The following is an 18,317-nucleotide window of genomic DNA, read 5'->3' as shown; positions in this document are numbered from 1 at the left end:
TCTCTTTTGTGTTTTTTCCTTGCAAGCAAATTAAATGAAGATAATAATACCAAAGAATTTGTGATTGCAATCATTTTCAGGAAGAAACTGAGTATTATCTGACAGAATTGCAGGGGTGCCAATACTTTTGGCCACCACTGTACATCCTAATGTATATGTTGTGCAGACCAGCAATCACATATATACATATTAGAGTAGGTATAGTACAAGTGCTTCACTATAGCACAATGTATATTAACCCTTTCCAGCCAGACATATGACGTACAGTTAGGTCATATGTCGGGTCCCTGACTTTCATGTGGGCTGGCAAGCCGAGCCCACGACTTTCCAGGCATATGATGGCTGAATTATTCAGCCATCATCCACCTCTAAGGGTATGTGCACACGATGCAGAAATGAAGCAGAAAATTTTTGCATCATTTCTGCATCTCCCTGGCAGAAAAAACGCATGCAGATTGTGCATGCATTTTTCCTGCAGAATACATGCGGATTCACATGCGTTTCCACATGCAGATTGACAAGCGCTTTCCAGGCGATTTGAGCATCACCTGGAAAGTGCTTGACAACTAGGTCACACTATATAAATCCATGCAAACAGCATGGATTTATATAGTGTGACCCGAGAGAGTGTATATACTTACCTCCGATGGCCCACGCTGTCCTGCTTTACACTCCGTTCTCCCGTCTGCCGGCAACTTTGAATTGAAAGACCTGCCGACGTCAGCGTCACGTGACCCGTCACATGACTCTGACGTCAGCGCAGGTCCTTCAACTCACTGCAAGTGCCGGGAACCAAGCAGGAGCGCTGCGCGGGCCGACAGATGGTAAGTATATATATGTTTGTTATTTTATTCTTGTTTTACAGCTTTTTTAATGGTACCTGGGTGTGGATGAGACTCTCCTCTCCTCTACACCCGGGTACCATCCGCACATTAGAACGCGCCAATAACGCAAGTACAGATGCAGTCTTGCGGAATTGGCGCGTTCTAATGCAAGTCAATGGCAGCGAAAACGCCGCGTTTACGCAAAATTAATTGACATGCTGCGGATTTTTGAGCGCAGCGTTTACGCTGCGGAAAAATCCGCATCATGGGCACAGCACATGCGGATTTCAATTGGGGAACATTGCTGCCCTTCTACCATGCGTTTTTCATGCGTTTCTGCGGCGTTTACACAACTGCAAAAACGCCGCGGAAACGCATTAAATACGCATCGTGTGAACTCAGCCTAAGACTAAGTTCCCACAAGGAGCTTTTGGTGCATTTTTGATGTTGCATATTTTTGCTGAGTCAAAAATGCAGCCACTTACAGTTCCAGCAAAGTGGATGGATTTTATAGAAATCTCCTGCCTCCTGTGCTTCTTTTTAACGCAGCATAAACTGACTTTCAGTGCATGTTTCAAATCTGCAGCATGTCAATTTCTCTTGTGGGTATGCTTAGTTTTTGGGCGGAATTTCCCCAAAAAAGTACTAAAAATCAATAAAGAAAACCATCACTGAAAGAGAGAAAAAGCAGCCATACTTCCAATACCATGTCCAGATACAAATGCACAAACAGGATGCAGCAGGTCCCCCATGATAAAGGCGAGGGCAGCATAGGTGCAAAATACTAATAAAACAACCACTTACTAACCCACCAAACATCCATGGGGTGACTGCTTTAATTGCACACAGGCTTGCATATGGTTTCATTCACAACATTATGTGATATGCACCTCTATCCGTATAGCAGCCTATTACCAATGCCACTACTATTACATCAGGCGAGCGGCCAATACCATATGTGCACCTAGAGACCAGACGTCCCACATTACCCAGCCACCACTGGAGAGACCCAGCCTGCACCCTGCATAAAAAACATGTATATAATACATGAGGTATTCGTTGATATTTTGGCCAAAATACACAAGCTCGCAACCCACGTCAAAGGTCCTCATTATCTTATGAGTATCTACACTAAATTTAAAAACAATTAACTGAAAAAAAGACTAAAAATCAAATGTAAAAAACATCTCTGAGAGAGAATAAAGCAGCATACTTGCAATACTATGTCCAGACACAAATGCATAAACAGGAAGCAGCAGGTTCCCCATGATTAATGGGGTCAGCACAGGAGCAAAATACTAATAAAACAACCACTTACTAACCCACCAAAAATGGGATGTCTGCCTAGTATTCTAATTGCACACAGGCTTGCACAGTGTCATTCACATCATTATGTGAGGTGCACCTGTATAGCAGCCTATTACATGGTATTGCAAGTTTGGCTGCTTTTTATTTCTTTCAGTGACGGAATTTCCCTATAGTCTTACATTAGGTGCGGAAATTCTGCAGGTAATTTCCGTGGCATAAACGCATCAAAAATTCATGTAATCTGCACCTAACTATGTCAATAAATTTTTGTGAAAGCCAAATACCAGTAAGTATCAAAAACAAAACAGCTTTATTTAAAGCATGACACACCAACAAGAGACAAAAACTGCAGTCAAAAGCTCGATGAAAACACGTTAGAAGACTGCACACAAAAATGCAATAAAAAAATGCAAGTAACCTAATTTAAATAATAAGTCCAGAAATGGTGCAGAAATTTACCAAAACACCAAAAGCTCATCGTACGAATGTAGCCTAACAGGCGCAGATGGAGCGTACTCCACCTGCAGCTGTTAACCTGTTAAATGCCACTGTCAATCCCTGACAGCGACATTTAACACACTCTGATAAGGGGGTGCATTATTCAACATGCCCGTGACGGGATTGCGGGGCATCGATAGGGTGCCATGCTAGGATGGGGTCTGCTGAAGACCTTTGTGCTTGTCATGACAATACTTCTGTGAAAGTCAGCATTTAACTGGCATTCAGAGGAGACCGTGATTTTCACTATACATTAAGATACTGGTGCACTTCTATGTATAGTACAAGTGATCGGATGATAACAGGTTCAAGTCTCCAAAGGGGTCTAATAAATACAGTAAAACGTGAAAAAACATTATATAAAAATATGGAAAAAAATAAGAAAATATATAAAAGTTCAAATCACCCCCCTTTGGTCTCATTAAAAATAAAGCAATTATTAGAAGATAAAAAATACTCATTTGGTATGACTGCATTTGTAAAAGTCAGATCTATCAAAATATAAAATAGATTAATCTGATCGGTAATCAGCATATTGGAAAAAAAAATTGAAACACCAGAATTACGTTTTTTTGGCAACATTACAATAAAATGCAATATGAGGCAAACAAAGCATTGTATCTACCCCAAAATGGTATAAATAAAAACATCAGCTCTAGGCACAAAAAAGAAGCCCTCACACAGCCCCATATTACAAAAATTTAAAGTGTTACAGGTCTCAAAAAATGGCGACACAAACAAAATTTTATTTTTTTACATATTTTCGAATTTCTTTACACCACTTAAATAAAAAAAATATATACATGTTTGATATCTGTGTAATTGTACTGATCTGGAGAATCATATTGTCTGGTCAGTTTTACCATATAGTGAACATGGTAAATAAAAAATAACCCCAAATATTATGGAATTGCCCTTTTTTTGCAATTTCAACACACTTGGAATTTTTTTTCTAGTGCGTCACATGATAAAATTAATGCAGTCATTCAAAAGTACAACTTGTTCCACAAAAAAGAAGCCCTCATACGACTACGTGGATTAAAAAAAAATAAAGTTATGCCTCTTGAAAGAAGGGGAGGGAAAAACAAAAACGAAAAAACAGAAATTGGCCATGGCGTGAATGGGTTAAATCATGCTGGCCACGTCCTATATAATGATAGTAAAATACACCCAGATAGTAACATCAAAATGCTATTTCACATAGCTTTAGCAGGATTGAATAAATAATAACAATAATCGTATGGAATATTATCAAAAACACATCACCAGAAATAAATGATGTCTACTGAGATACATTAAAGAGGTTAACGGCTAGATTTATCATTGATGACCTATCCTTAGGATAAGTCATCAATGTATAATAGGTCAGGGTCCTACACCCGGCACGCCTGCCGATCACCTGTTCTCAGTGTCGACGGTGGTGGTTGCCGGACAGAAATTCTGAATTCAAATCAATAGGAGGCGGATGTGCAGTACCCAGCCGCGGCCACTATCAGAAGATGGAGCAGCTCCACAGTTGAGCATTTCCAGCCGCCGCCAACACCCGCTGATCGGTGGGGGTGCTGGATGTTGGACCCTGACCGGTCAGATGTTGATGACCTATCCTAATGATAGGTCATCAGTGATAAAGTAGTGGACAATATTTTTAAGTGCAAAAGGTATAGCCACCAAATAGCTCAATGAAAGTCAGGGATGGTCTTGCCCATAATGTGCCTATAGTTCTCTTCTGCCACCAGCCCAACACGCATTTCGCGAATGACTTCCCCATGGAGCGTGCACTTCATATTTGTTTTTAATTGTTTGTGAATAGGATTATGACTCCTGTGCTTTTAAATAATTTGTGAATGTAGTAATTATGACTTTCATAACCAGTCAATTAGACTGAAGATTTTTTTGAGAAATGGCTTTTTGTTTATTCCAATATTTTCAATGTATTTCGTAAAGCATTGATTTAAAATGGTTATTATTTTGACCTTAAAGCTGTGTGCACACGTTGCGTTTTTGTCGTATTTTTCCTGCGCAGTTTTGTCGCAAAACCTTTAGGGGTCCTGATACCAGCAAAGTGAATGAGAATCCCGAAGTCTCATGAACACAACACACACTCTTTTTCCACAGGAAATTGATCCCCAAAAAAAGAATTTATTCGAGTATATTGTTGGACCATAAAATAAACTTTATTATATCAAAAAATTAATTAAAAACTGTAAAATACAGTGCTTCGCAGAAAGAGAGGGCAAAAAAATAAACATGCACAAAAATTAATAGGAAAATACCTCATCAAAAAAGTAGTATATATGATATGAAAAAGACGTGATCCTAATAGGTTGTTCAACAATCCCAAAATAGCGTTATACTTCTACAATAGCCTATAGGACGTAAACAAACCCAACTTGTGGCTGAATCACATGTTATGTGCATATAATAGAGAATGTATTGAAAATTAAGTACCACCTGTGTTAATACAGGAATAAATAAGCATAGACTGACATGTTTATAAAATAAATAACTGTCAATCAGAGGCACTTATGCACAAAAATGTCAAATATATAAATAAATAAATTAATGAACAAATTAATACTGAAAGGTTTTACCTTAATAAAGTGCTATGTGCAAAAGCCCGCCGGTCACCCCGACGTGCGTTTCATCTAGCCTTCTTCAGAGTTTAGCCTTCTTCAGAGTAAAACTCTTTTTTGGGATTGTTGTAAAAACCTATTAGGATCACGTCTTTTTCATATCATATATTCTACTTTTTTGATAAGGTATTTTCCTATTAATTTTTTGTGCATGTTAATTTTTTGCCCTCTCTTTCTGTGAAGCACTGTATTTTACAGTTTATAATTCATTTTTTGATATAATAAAGTTTATTTTATGGTCCAACAATATACTCATATAAATTCTTTTTTGGGGGATCAATTTCCTGTGGAAAAGGAGTGTGTGTTATGTTATTATTGAGTTCACAACCAGAACTACCATATAGGATTCCATTGGTGGAACTCTGTAGTTAATAGTCTCATGAACACGTTGCTTATTTTTGACTTGCAGATTTGATGCAGATTTAATTATGCAAGATGTCAATTCTTTCAGCTGAAGATTTCATCCATACGAATGAGTGAGGAAAAAGCTGCACCAAAAATGCATGTAAAAAACCTGCGTATTTTACGTTGCATTTTTCCTGCCAAGAGATGCAGAAATTTCTGCACCAATTACTTAATATGTGCATGTACCCTTAAAGGAGCTTTCCAGCGTCTTAACATTCTGGTGAAATCACTGAGATCAGTTTAAAATAATAAAATAAATAATGCTCCCCTTCATTGATCCTCTGTAGGTATTGTTTTGGCACTGATACGGTCTCTGCTAGCCAACGATTCTAGGTCCCATACTCAACACATAGGAAGAGGCAGGAAAAGACTGGCTGAGGCGGGTCACCACTGCTGCTTGTCATTCACTCACCAGACATTTTGCAGCCTCTTCCAGTGTGTTGAGGATGGGACCAGGAAGCATAAAACAGTGAGACTAGTTAAATGCCAGAACAGGACATTTTCTTTTAAAATTTTATTTTGATTAACTGGAAAACCTTTTCAATAGCTCCCATTTTTACAGATATACAGTATATACATCAGACAGACAGTATTATGCACATGTGCAGTTGAATAAATCACATATTTCCTAATAAGATAAATCACTTGCGGAACATAATTTTTGGATAACTGTTGGTACTCATTTTATATAATACAGTACATTTACTCTTTATTATTTTCATTTATGCTATTAAATTGATGTAGTGATGTGATTAGACTTCACATAATGTAGGATTGATGATGATTGTCTGTTCAATTTGTTCATGATCATGACTATAAAAAAAACCTGTGAAATTAACTTTTATATTTAGTATAAAGCATTGTTTGTGAATAACCTGGATAAAATAAACTGCTACATGTGCACTAATGTGAATGCTGGTCCAATACAAAGAGTTGTAAAACAGGAAAAAAGGAAAACAGACAAGCATATAAAAGGTTGTCAATGTGTGCGAATTTCCTGCATTTTTGTGAAAAATGATGAACATTTGTTATTTCATTAGCATGTTTAGAATAACTGTCATTTTAATTTTTTTTCATAACTCTGTTGTACAAATGAAAAATAAGAAAATCAGCAATAAATCTTGTCAGAGAATTTACAGTATTTCTCCTGGACTGATCATTTACTTTCAATTCACAGGTAAAATATGTCAGCAGTGAATACAGATTTTCACTTTATTGAGGGATGATATAGGATTTGCTGTTCATAAAATTCTATGGAGAGGGGAGGAGGAGAGGAGGGCTAGAAGCAGACACAAAAATTGTGCTACAAGTTCTCCTGAAATGACAGTCTTTAAAGTATACTTTTCATCTTTAGGGATGAGCACACCCGCGAAAGTTTGAGTTGCCGGGTTAAAGTTTGAGTTAAGTTCTGATGCCCGAACCGAACTTTGGACTACAGTTTGACCGAACCCGACAAATTCAAAAATCCACGGGAACCCAATAGAAGTCAATGGGGACCCGAACTTTGGCGCTGTAAAATGGTCATAGTAAAGGGTAGGTGGCTGCAAAAAGAAGCAAAATGGGGACAAAGTAGGACAATTGCCCTTGTAAATAAATGTGGGTAGGAAAATTTACTTAAAATAACATAGAATTAAAAAAAAATAATAATAATCTTGAACCAGGAGGCGGAGGTCCAAGAGAAGGAAGAGGTGGAGGTGGACGTGGCGTTGTAGGTGGAAGAGGCAGAGGAGGAGGTAGCCAACACCGTTTTTGTTACAATGTTTTCATTGCCTCTTATTACATTTTTCTTGCAATTTTGGCAATTTAGTGTGCATTCATATACCTAAATTTTTAAAAAAGGAAATATTGTTCAGTATCGTTTTTAGTGTCTGTCTGATATACAGTACAGACCAAAAGTTTGGACACACCTTCTCATTTAAGGATTTTTCTGTATTTTCATGACTATGAAAATTGTACATTCACACTGAAGGCATCAAAACTATGAATTAACACATGTGGAATTATATACTTAACAAAAAAGTGTGAAACAACTGAAAATATGTCTTATATACTAGGTTCTTCAAAGTAGCCACCTTTTGCTTTGATGACTGCTTTGTACACTCTTGGCATTCTCTTGATGAGCTTCAAGAGGTAGTCACCGGAAATGGTTTTCACTTCACAGGTGTGGCCTGTCAGGTTTAATAAGTGGGATTTCTTGAATAATAAATGGGGTTGGGACCATCAGTTGTGTTGTGCAGAAGTCTGGTACTTTTGGCCTGTACTGTATAACATCATTAGGGATAACTTAATAATGGTATTGATAATACAAGTTGTTAGATGTATAATTATCAAGGTCAGTTTTAGTTTTCTGATTAGTTTTTATTACATTTTTTACCTTAGTCCAAATTTGTGGACATGATGGAGGTCTTTAGGGGTCCAGCGACCCACTTAAGCTACCGTGACATTAAAATCGTCTGCCAGTGGAATTACCGTATTTTTTGGGCTATAAGACACACCGGATCATAAGACATGGAGGACAACTAAGTTTCAAGGGAGGAAAATAGAAAAAAAAATAAAGCAAAAAATGTGATCATGATGTAGCACCCTGAGGATTCGGCTGCTACAGGGGTATTACACCTCAAGCCAGAGGTGTGGTATTCCACTCCCGGGTAAGGATGGAGTGTGGAACTGAGCTCAGTTAGCTGCATGCACTACACACATCCCATTTCCGGGGAACAGACCGATGGTACTCCCACCAATATATGTGCAGGTACGACAGTGTCTGTTCCTGGCTGGAGTGGGAGGGGGGTGGAACATCCCAGTAGTGTAGGGGCAGATAGGGGGAGCAGCCTGGGTAAAGCTAGGAGCTCATTGGGTGCTGGTCACCTGAGCTCACACATAGAGGGAGTATATAAGGTGGGAACCATCTTAGATCAGGGTCAGTCTGTGAGACGTCAGTCAGTTGTCAGTCAGCCAGTCAGACAGTCTGCCTGAGAGCCTGAGAAGCAGAGCAGAGGAGAAGGAAGAGAGACCCAGAGGCGCAGAGGGGACCCCAAGATCCCAGAATAAGGACAAAAGGGTGAAGGGTTGGCAAAAGGGTACCGGATCCCAAGCTGGCAGAGGCTACAGCACACCTTAGCCAGGAACCGGAGGTCGTGGGCAGGATCTGCCACGACCCTCACCAAATCCACTAGAAAGGCATACCAAGCATAGGGTCAGGGAGCCCAGAGGAGGCTTGACCACCAAGAGACCCGAGGGAGCCGGCCAAAAGTGGATCCCTGGTGGGAACGGCCAGAAGAAGGGAGAGTCAGAAAGGAGCTCAGGACCATACTCAAGAATTGCCCGGGAGTTGACCGAGTCCAGGACCTGGTGGACGCAGCACGGCTTGGGTGGTCACTGCTGTACACAGTGACCCGAGCAACACCAGTAAGTAAAACCCTGGAACTGCATTTTATGCCTCTGAGTCTCCTTGCTGCACCTTCACAACCACCATCCTCCACGGCTGACCCCCTGAGGCTATACCCCTCCCGTTGGGGGTTATACTACCAAAGCTGCACACATACCAACAGCCTCAGCGGACCCTGCTGCAGCGGCGGCCTTTTGACCGCAAATCAACGGGTGGCGTAGTCGACACAAAGAACTCTAATAACATCTGTAGGACTGCCACACACTGAGCTTGACACCCTGGGCACGGACCGGGTCACCGCCACTCGGAGACTACAACCCCCATCTGATCCGGCTCCGGGTAATCCCCTAACAGCACTGGCCCAGGGGGCGCGTCAACTTTGGCGTAGTCGGCAGGATAACGTGCCCGCAACAACCGGGTACTGCGTGCCTGAAGAAAAGTTCATCGTTACCTTAAAAAGAAGTCTCCCGCCGGTTCCAGAGGGTCCCCGCCAACGGACCCCATCACAGGTCGTTTCCCGCCGGTTGTCCGCCATTTGCAGCTTTTTCCCGCCATCCATGGAGTTTCCCGCCACTGGGAGACGATTCCCGCCATTTCCAAAGATTTCCCGCCTTGGAAGAGCGGACGCCATTATGGGCGTGCCAGAGGGTGGCAAGAGGCCACCTCCCATCGCGGGCCAGGTCGAAGAATGGCGCCAAAAGCGGAAACCGCGCCCACCAACAGAGACTGTGATGCTGGAAGTGTCCATCAGCGTAAGAGAACTGCCCCTGGAACTGACAATCACAAAGTTGCCCCGGGACCACCCTCAATGTGGGCGGAGACAGAACAAGAGAACGAAGATGGGTGCAGCCTGGAGCAGTCTGGAGAGAGCGCACCCGGAGACAAGACGTCTGGAAGAGAGTCCAGAGAGAACACACCCGGAGATGGAGGGAGAGTCAGGCAGCACCGACCCAGTGGTCAGGAGCCTGTTGCAGGTCGCCACTCCAGAAGGCCTGCTGGAGATCCTAGCACAGCTCCCCCGAGACCGGGAGTGTGCACAGACTGCGCTGGAGGGCCTCGCACGGAGGATGGCCCGGGTGCAGCAGGAGACGTTGGCGGAGTGGAGCCGAGAGATGGCCCAGCAGACCGGAACCCGTCAGCGGAGCACGCCGCCCGAGACGAGGAGACAGACCGCCTCTGAGGATGGCGCAGGAGGAATGAAGGCAGGAGACGGCGCCGAGAAGGGAGCTGAACGGACGGAGGCAGGTAAAGGGGACGTCTCTACCCCGAGCCGGGAAACCGCGTGCCTGCCCCAGCTCCCCGTCGCAGAGCCCGAAGTTCCCCCTGCCGTGCCCGTCGCTGCATCGTCACCGCCGCCGACTAGGCCTCAACCGGAAACCGCGGCCGCGACCCCTGTGACGTCACACGCCTCGACCTCGAGCGTGGCCAAGCAGGAAATACCACCGGCCTGGTCGCAAGGCCTAGTACCTCCGGGCGCCGCAATACCAACAGCGCCCCCTACCTCCGCGGAGCCACCGGCCTGGCCGCAGGGCCGAGTAACCACAGGCGCCGCCGTTCTTACGGTGCCCTTTGCCTTTAGGGTGCCCCAAGCCTGGTCGCAAGGCCTGGTCGACCCGGGCGCCACTACCATCAACGCGCCCTCAACATCTAGAGTGCCGCACCTGGGTGAAAATCTATTTGCCCAGCATACGTGCCCGGATGGGCAGCCCTTTATATGGCCACCGGAGTTTCACCATCCCCGACTCCGGAAAGAGAGACCCCTAGACGAGCCCCTGATTCCGGCTCCGAAGCCTGTAAAGAGGACCTCGCCCCCGCTGGAGGAGGCACAGTTCGAGTGGGACCCCACCGGAGAAGACCTCATGGGGTTCACTCAGGAGACTCGGGCGGCCGCAGCAGAGCGTGCAGAGTGCTGCCGGCAGCAGCTCGAGGTCTTCGAGAGGGAGCGGAGAGAGAGGCGGGTCCGGGAACAGCAAGCGCAGATAAGGAGCGCGGAGCAGAAGAGCCGGACCAGGAGGAATCCCCGTGCAGCTCATGGTCCCCCTTCCACCGGGACTGTGATAAAATTCAACATGCAGCATGGGTGGGGCTTCATTAGAGACCATCATACCCCCGGCGACGTCTTTCTGACCCGCAGAGACGTAGAAAGCCATCTGCCAGAGGGACACAGAGGTCGTGACCTGTATGTAGGGGACGAGGTCACCTTCACCCGGCACAAGTGTGCCAAAGGACCCTACGCCCTCCATGTGCATCGCCTGACGGAGGAGGAGCTGCGGTGTGAGGAGGAGCAAGAGGACCCGGACGGGTCTGAAGAATCTAAAGAAGGAGCAGGAGGACGCCGTCGTTGAAGTACGGTAGAGAGAGACTGTACATAGTTACCCGTCAGGGTATAAGAACTGTTCTAGTTAAAATATAGTCCCCGTTGGGACCAGCCAATTGAACTGATGCCCGTGTGTCCCTAGTTCCTAATACCTGGCCGAGGACTGAGAGCGGCCATATTTCCCTTGTATATAGTTGCGCTTCCTAAAGCGCCCCCTACCGGTTTTATAGGAAACTGTTTTCTTCCAAGAGAGACTGTCGCACTTTACCCGGTCACAAGTTGCACCGTGACCGGAGGAACCAGAAACAAGAATGTTATTTATATGAAAAGTTTATTGCTGATATATATATATGATGTTTTCTATGTTTATGTTTTAAAAAAAAAAAAAAAATTGTATGTTTTGGATGTTTATTCTCTTACAGCCCGAGGACGTGCTGTGATTTACCAGGGGGGAATGTAGCACCCTGAGGATTCGGCTGCTACAGGGGTATTACACCTCAAGCCAGAGGTGTGGTATTCCACTCCCGGGTAAGGATGGAGTGTGGAACTGAGCTCAGTTAGCTGCATGCACTACACACATCCCATTTCCGGGGAACAGACCGATGGTACTCCCACCAATATATGTGCAGGTACGACAGTGTCTGTTCCTGGCTGGAGTGGGAGGGGGGTGGAACATCCCAGTAGTGTAGGGGCAGATAGGGGGAGCAGCCTGGGTAAAGCTAGGAGCTCATTGGGTGCTGGTCACCTGAGCTCACACATAGAGGGAGTATATAAGGTGGGAACCATCTTAGATCAGGGTCAGTCTGTGAGACGTCAGTCAGTTGTCAGTCAGCCAGTCAGACAGTCTGCCTGAGAGCCTGAGAAGCAGAGCAGAGGAGAAGGAAGAGAGACCCAGAGGCGCAGAGGGGACCCCAAGATCCCAGAATAAGGACAAAAGGGTGAAGGGTCGGCAAAAGGGTACCGGATCCCAAGCTGGCAGAGGCTACAGCACACCTTAGCCAGGAACCGGAGGTCGTGGGCAGGATCTGCCACGACCCTCACCAAATCCACTAGAAAGGCATACCAAGCATAGGGTCAGGGAGCCCAGAGGAGGCTTGACCACCAAGAGACCCGAGGGAGCCGGCCAAAAGTGGATCCCTGGTGGGAACGGCCAGAAGAAGGGAGAGTCAGAAAGGAGCTCAGGACCATACTCAAGAATTGCCCGGGAGTTGACCGAGTCCAGGACCTGGTGGACGCAGCACGGCTTGGGTGGTCACTGCTGTACACAGTGACCCGAGCAACACCAGTAAGTAAAACCCTGGAACTGCATTTTATGACTCTGAGTCTCCTTGCTGCACCTTCACAACCACCATCCTCCACGGCTGACCCCCTGAGGCTATACCCCTCCCGTTGGGGGTTATACTACCAAAGCTGCACACATACCAACAGCCTCAGCGGACCCTGCTGCAGCGGCGGCCTTTTGACCGCAAATCAACGGGTGGCGTAGTCGACACAAAGAACTCTAATAACATCTGTAGGACTGCCACACACTGAGCTTGACACCCTGGGCACGGACCGGGTCACCGCCACTCGGAGACTACAACCCCCATCTGATCCGGCTCCGGGTAATCCCCTAACAGCACTGGCCCAGGGGGCGCGTCAATGACACACTGTTATAGGATGGGGATCTGTTGCTGACACTGTTATAGGGGTAATGTAACCCAATTCTGTACTAATATCATCCATCCTGGTATATATATGTCTCCATTCTGGTATACATGGACCCCCATTCCCATCCTGGTATATATGGCTCCTATCATGCTGCACACATAAAAAATAAAGGATTCTAGTCAACTTTCCTCTGCTCCAGCAGTGTCCTGTTCTGATGCCAGCAGCAGCGGATTTCAGTGTGTAAGCAGTGCATAACATCACTGCCATGTACCCCCACACGCTGAGGTCAGCTGCCGGAATATTCACTGTTCCCCATGCTTCGGCTTCTGAAGCTGCTGGGCGATTACATGCCCGCTATTAAAGAGAATGAATATTCACTGCTCTCCACTCCCATAGTTCAGTCCACCTCCCCCCCAGTCGGCTCCTGCCTCCTGTGAACCCGCGCCTCCGCCGCTTTCCCCCCATCCACAGCCATAGCCGGACTATAATAAGATTATAAGATAAGGTACATCCAGACTATAAGACACACCCCCCACTTTCCTCCAAAATTTTGGAGGAAAAAAGTGTGTCTTATAGTCTGAAAAATACTGTACATCTTCCAGCTGGCTCCTCTGCAACATCTGGTGCCTTCGCCTTGGCTCACCACAATTTCTTGCGTCATGAGCAAGAAATTGCCTTTGTCAGAGACTCTGTCCGATTGTGAGCAGTCACTCCTGCATCTACATCATGAGTGACCCCAATGACAACAATCAAGCTGGTGCTAGCAACCCTTCTGTGCCCATATTTGCAAAATGCCCTTCTCTGTCGCATTTTATCCTGGGGCACCATGGCTGCCACACTACAAGGGGGAGCCACATAACTTCAGGGACTTCTGTGAAAAATTGCTGGCTCTCTTTCTGTTTTACACCCTCTCTCCAGAACAGCAAGCACAGTTCCTGTTTGGTCAGCTTGAGGATGCTGCTGCCAGGGAAGTCCAATCCTGGCCCACGTCAGAGGAAAAAAATGCTTGAGCAAATTCCTACGAAACTGTAGGATGCCTTTGATGTTACATTCATTTCTGAGGTCAAGATCCAATTTTCGCCAGACGACAGCAGCTTGGTGAGACCCTAGGGTACTGTGCGCTATCCGTGAAAGTGTGGACTCAGGGAGAGGGTGGCTTTTGAACTGTTGCAGAGTCAACTCCGCATACTTGCTGTTCAACATCCCAGCTTACCTTTGCAGACTTCAAGACCCTATCCATCCGTGTCCTAGGAAATTAACATTCTCAGGGAATCTGTCACTTTTGCTCCCTTAGCTGGGTCTATTCCTGGTACCCCTCCAGCTTTCTTGATGACACACAAGCTGCGCAGACTCCTGTTGCAGACTCCAAGGCATCTCTTGAGTCCTGCGTAAACGACATTGCCAGATTACTCGAGCAAGTCTCTCAGCAGATAAAAAACTTGATGATTACACCTTCACGCTCCAGTGAGCAATCCCAGAGCAGAACTTTCTCTCCTGAACCTCCACCCAGATGTCTACCTCACAGTAGGAGACCTTTCTGACAGCACTGGAACAGATATGGACACATCGAGGTCCAGTGGTAATCGTTAAATGGGCCACCCCCGCGGCTGAGGACCACCCCTCGGGAGGAAGAAGGAAAGGTCCAGATGAAGCATAAATGTTGGTGCCCCGCTTCATCTCTCCCTGGCTTCACATAACTGTCAAGATAAACGGTGTCCTTCTGGAAGCTCTTGTCGACACCAGCTCACAAGCATCCACTTTGCAGAAGTGGGCATATCTTGAACATTTTGATTGTAATGACTTAAATAACCCTTCAGATGTTTGGATGAACATTATTTCCAGTAATTGTCAATCTATCCCTCACCAGGGAAACTGGGAGCCCACTTTTCAGGTTGAGGATATTAAGCTCCCAAGACAGGGTGTCATTGTTCTAGGCATGAATGATCTTAGAAATAGTTTTTCAGAAGTATTGTCTGCCTTGCATGCTTCTCTCCCTACAGCTACATCTTCTGATCAGTTCACCATTCAGTGTGCCATCAGTGTGCTTGTCGCCCAGCAGAAGTTTGCAAACAGCAAAGTTGAAATTTGCATCTGAGACACCCGAACGGTAATCCTACAGCCTAGTACAGAGACCACAGTATAGTGCTGTGCTTGGCCAGGTGTAGAAAATCAACACTATCAGGCTCTCCTTGAAAAATTCTTCTTAGAAGTACAACCATTAGTAAAAGCTGCTTGCTGCATTGTAGCCGTCTCTAATGGAAGAGTGCCAGTTTGTCTGATCAACTTAAGTGACGCACCTCTACAAATTTCATCCAGTGGCGCAGTTGTCTAAGCTCTCTCCAGAAGACATCATCTCAATTATGGTGACCATCCTCCCATCAGGGAGCTACATCGTCCCATAGCATCTGCGAGGTTCCAGCCTGTCAAGAAAGTGCTTCAAAGTCCCTGACTACTCTTGGATCTGCCTCCTATTTCTCTACCCTTGACTTAAGCAGTGGATACTGGCAAATTCCCATGGCACCAGAGGACAGAGAGAAGACTGCCTTTACTATGCCAATGGGGATCTTTGAATTCAACAGTATGCATTTCGGGCTTTGCAATACCCCTGCCATGTTCCAGTAGCTAATTGAGAGATGTCTAGGCCATGAAAATTTCTAGTGTGTCTTCCTTTACCTTGATGACGTCATTATCAATTCCTGGACATATGAAGACCACATTCATCATCTGTCTGCAGTCTACAAGGTACTTTAAAGTCAAGCCCTCCAAATGCCACTTGCTGAAACCACAACTCAACTATCTTGGACATGTGGTAAGCGCAGAAGGTGTGCAACTTCACCTTAATAAAATTGCTGCAGTCCAAAACTGGGGAATGCCAACTACCATCAAAGAGGTACGAAGCTTCTTGGGATTCGTAGGCCACTATCGCCGCGTCATTCCTCACTTTGCTTAAATAGCTGAACCACTTACAGAGTTGCAACGATGATGTCCCAAAGAAAACTACAACTGAAAACTTACAATAGACTGAACAGATTGTCAAGACCAGGCATTTCAGATGTTGAAGGCCCTCCTTACCCAACCACCTATCCTGATTACACTTAGCCATTCCTTCTGTACACAGATGCTGGCCTCCAAGGACTAGGCGCTGTCTTGTCCCAGGTCCAGGCAAACAAAGACCGTGTGTTCGCTTACACCAGCCGCAGCCAGAGAGGAACCGAGAAGAATGACCACAATTACAGTTCGTTCAAGCTTGAACTGCTTCCAGTTATCTGGGCTGTTATGGAAAAATGAAAGGATTACCAGGCTGCCACGCCCTTCACTCGCTACACAGACAATAATCCGCTAGTGCTCCCGGATACTGCTAGAAGCCCTGGAATAACAGTGGACTTTATGCCTAGTGAATTACAAATTCACAGTCAAATGCAGCAGCAAATCGAATGTCAATGCCAATGTGTTGTCATGGCTGCCTGTTGGAGAAGAAGCACTCCAAGATGACATCTGGGAGTGTGAGGGTCGTGATGACATTCCACTCGTCCTCCAGTCACTCCAAATTAAGGCTATGAGCATGGGTCAACCATTCAAAGAATGAGTCAGACAACAAGCTGGTTCAAACTCAGAGCACGCTCAAAAGACTACTACAGACAACGTTCTCAGCAATGTTCTGTGTTTATTCCTACATACACAAACCTAAATACACTACATAATGGGAGGGGAAAGGGGTTGTCTGGGGCGGGGTAAGCCATGAAAGTCCAGTGTCTGGCCACTCCTGATTGGTCCACATCTCCTTATCTCAGTCTCTGGGCAGATATTGCAGCCGTCAGCTTATAATCTTGTTTCGTTTCTCTGAAATAAGTCTTGGCAACACTGGAACTGTCTTAGTTTAAGTTTCGATTTGAGTAATATGTAGCAAGGAAAGCTTATTGTTATAAGACACAAAACGGTGGTTAGTACATAAGCAAAAAAAGCGTATAAAAGTTACAAAAGTATAAAAGTTACAAATATATATATTCTCTTTTACCCCGACATTCCCCCCTAAACACTAAGCTTTCCTTTGCTTCGGGGCCTTTGAGACTGTCCATGTGTGGGGAGAGGGGAGGTGGATTTCTTCACCCAATCATCTTAGAAGCTGCCCCCTTATGGGACGCCCCCAGACAATCGAGCCCTATCCTGGGTGACACATGGAGTTCTCCCAACTGTCCCTAAACTAAATCTCTCAATTGGACTTTGTCATGGGGGGGCTGGTCAGACTTGTTCAAAGGAGTGTATTTCTCCATATCTTCTCTTGATTCAGAAAGGTCCCGGAGGTTGGGACAGCATTGGTTATAGCTTTCCTGTTATAAGGGGACTATGCAGCACAGGACCACCAGGCCCAATACTAGTAGACCTCCCATTACTAGACAAACTTGTTGGAGGAATCCCTTGAGCCCTCCCAACCAACCTGAGAAGGAGGAGGTATCTACCCCTGTGTGGTAGCTGTCCACCCTGGGACAGACAGTAAACATATGGAAAGGATATAGAAGAAGGTAGTCATCTTTTATAGACTCGTTCTGTCTCTCTTGCAGTGGGAGGCGTGAATACAGGTGCTCTTGCCCTCAAGCTTCCGAGCCGTCAGGGTGGTGAGAAGCACAATGTACGGTCCCTCGAACTGCGGCTGGAGGCAGTCTTTCCGGACAAACTTCTTCACATACACTAGATCGCCTGGGATGAAATCATGTACTGCATCACCTGTAGATTCTGGGAGAGAAGCAGATACTGGAGAGCGGGTGTTAGTCAATTCTCTAGACAAGGCAATCACAAATTTTACCACTCTATCATGTGTTTCAGACAACTCTTGGGGCCTAATCTCTCCTATCTTGGGTGGGGTCCCAAACAAAATTTTATAGGGAGTCAGCCCATGTTTGGCCTGAGGAGTGTGTGTGATATGATACAATACTATGGGGAGTAGGTCGGGCCAGGGGAGGGGATGATCTTAGGTCATTTTCAAGAGCTGGGTCTTGAGTGTGGAATTCATTCTCTCCACTTTGCCTGAACTGGCAGGATGGTATGGAGTGTGGAGGCCCAAATCTGTTCCCAACATGTTCCAGAGTTCTTCGTAGATATTTGCTGTGAAAGCTGGTCCTTGGTCCGATTCTATGACTTGGGGAACTCCAAATCTGCAGGCAATTTCGGTGATCAGTTTCTTGGCTGTGACTTTAGCAGTCATGTTGACAACCGGGTAGGCCTCGGGCCAGGCTGAGAACATATCCACGGCTACCAAAACGTACTCCTATTTTCCTGCTTTAGGCATTTGGATATGGTCG

The sequence above is a fragment of the Phyllobates terribilis genome, unplaced genomic scaffold (assembly GCF_046119375.1).
Source record: "Phyllobates terribilis strain yellow unplaced genomic scaffold, ASM4611937v1 Scaffold_1__5_contigs__length_1240528914, whole genome shotgun sequence".
NCBI classification, from domain to species: Eukaryota; Metazoa; Chordata; class Amphibia; order Anura; family Dendrobatidae; genus Phyllobates; species Phyllobates terribilis.
This window is presented reverse-complemented; position numbering follows the sequence as displayed.